Source organism: Gavialis gangeticus, unplaced genomic scaffold, assembly GCF_001723915.1.
Source record: "Gavialis gangeticus isolate Ggan-Ray unplaced genomic scaffold, GavGan_comp1, whole genome shotgun sequence".
Lineage (NCBI taxonomy): Eukaryota > Metazoa > Chordata > Crocodylia > Gavialidae > Gavialis > Gavialis gangeticus.
In genome coordinates, this window is record NW_017728994.1 from 6,080,789 (window position 1) to 6,081,016 (window position 228).

Here is a 228-nt window from a genome sequence, read left to right on the forward strand (position 1 = left end):
TCTAGGGCTTCTGCCTTGCTGCAGGCCTTTGCCACCTTGTGCTGGATAATGATTTCCAGCATGCGATGATCACTGTCGCCCAGGTGGTTGAGCACCCACACCCCCCTCACCAAGTCATTGCCCGTGGCCAGCACAGGTCCAACAGGGTGTCTCCCCTGATGGGGCTGTGCACCTCCTGGGTTAGATGGAGGCCCTGCATCTTGGCTAGGAACCTACATGAGCCATCAG